This window comes from Pinus tabuliformis, chromosome 1_2 (genome assembly GCF_031772625.1).
Source record: "Pinus tabuliformis cultivar Carrire ecotype Pingquan chromosome 1_2, CPIR1, whole genome shotgun sequence".
Classification (NCBI taxonomy): Eukaryota; Viridiplantae; Streptophyta; class Pinopsida; order Pinales; family Pinaceae; genus Pinus; species Pinus tabuliformis.
In genome coordinates this window covers 616,158,686-616,160,423 of record NC_142298.1, presented here as the reverse complement: position 1 = coordinate 616,160,423, position 1,738 = coordinate 616,158,686, and the positions used below count along the sequence as shown (strand labels likewise).

The 1,738-nt window shown below is 35.0% G+C and overlaps 1 long non-coding RNA gene across 1 annotated transcript; it reads left to right on the top strand.

Moving 5' to 3' along the window:
• Positions 1–894: 894 nt before the first annotated feature.
• On the top strand, positions 895–1,311 carry LOC149207143 (uncharacterized). Its single transcript, XR_016251983.1, has 3 exons — positions 895–940; positions 1,062–1,133; positions 1,238–1,311. It is a non-coding gene; the product is annotated as an uncharacterized LOC149207143 (long non-coding RNA).
• The last annotated feature ends 427 nt before the right edge of the window (positions 1,312–1,738 follow it).

Genomic DNA, 1,738 nt, shown 5'->3' with positions numbered 1-1,738 from the left:
TGAGGGTTATGCTCCTCGATCTCAAACATAGACTTATCACATTGAACCTTAAAAAGACTAAGGTTACAATCTTCAATACCAAAAATAGATTATGACAATGAACCCTAACAAGACTAAGGTTATGATCTTCAATACCAAACATAGACTTATCATTCTAAACATTAACAAGACTAAGGTTATGATCTTCAGTACTTCTAAGAAGAATCATACTTCCATTTCATATCTACAAGTGATCTTCAATACTTCTAAGAACAATCATACTTCCATTTCATATCTACAGGGGATGAAGTAGAGAATCGAGATCGCTACAGCATATACCTATGTGGGGTTCCAATTCACTGGCAAGGAAGAGGCCTCAAAAAGATACAAGCCTTGACCTAAGCGATAGAAACTCAAGGGACAAAAAAGTTAAAAGTAAAGCGGCCAAGTCTTGCTCAAGACAAGCATTCCGCAAAAATGGTATATGGATTCCTTGAACCCCTACTAAATGCCAATGAAGATGAACATGGTGATCATAAATTCACAATAGAACAAATATATGCAAAAACAATACATTCTTTCATAAAGGCTTACAGGTACCTACATTAATAATGGGCAAGAGAAATTTTGATGCAGTAGTAGACACAAGCAGAGATGAGCATCATCTCTAATCTCTATTGGGAAGAGGTATTCAGAAAACCACCTCTAAAACCAAGAAAGATGCTAAGATCCCTATAAGGGTGGCCAATCACATTATTTGCAAGACCATAGGTAAATTGATGGCAGTAAGAACACAGTGTTATGAGATCACTCCTCATAAAACATTTGAAGTCCTTAGATTACCTTCACAATTATTCTGAAAATAACTCTGTAAATGGATAATATACAGGATACTGAATAACAACAGTTTATCAGAGGAGATGCCATGGCAGTTGACCAACTGCTTTAGCCTTACTACTCTGTAAGAATTTGCCTGAATTGGTGCTATTTTTTGTTCATTTCATCGTGAAATTACAGAGGAAATAATCCTCGTATATCAACTCGTAGTTATTCATACTGGAAACGATCAATTTGTTTTACAGAAACCTCTCCTACAACAATTTGTCTGGGAATATTCCTGTCACACAGAACTTTACAAGGTTTACCCCAGAAAGGTGTAGATATAATGAACACATTTTATTTCTAGATCAAATTCAGTTTTCTTCTTGATATTGTCAAGTCTGTACATTTTATCTGATGGGAACGATTTTTGCCTCAGTTTTTTTGGAAATCCAGGTCTCTGTGGTTATTGGATTGGATCACTTTGTGGGATATCTGCCAGACAACCAAAAGGTGAAAACAGAACTAGATATTACAAATCAGATTCCATAGATTTGTATTAAATATCCTTTAGATTATATTGATAATGTTATCTATTTATTGTGTAAATGGACAGCTTCTGTATCAACAACAGCTATTGTTTGCATCTCATTAGGTTCTGTGATATTAGTGTGTGTAATCACCATCGCTCTCTACCTTTCAAATCAACATAAACCATTCACTAAAGGGTCATCAAGCAAAACGGGTCAAGGTATTATTCCTCATTTCAAATTTGCTATTTCTCAGAGTAAAGCTATCATCTTACCATCAATATCTATGCCTCTTGTTAAAAGATTCTTGCATGTCCTGACCAAGTTCTCCAAGGCTTGTAATATTGCACATGGATATGGCCCTATACATGTATGATGATATAATGAGAATGACTGAAAATTTGATGAGA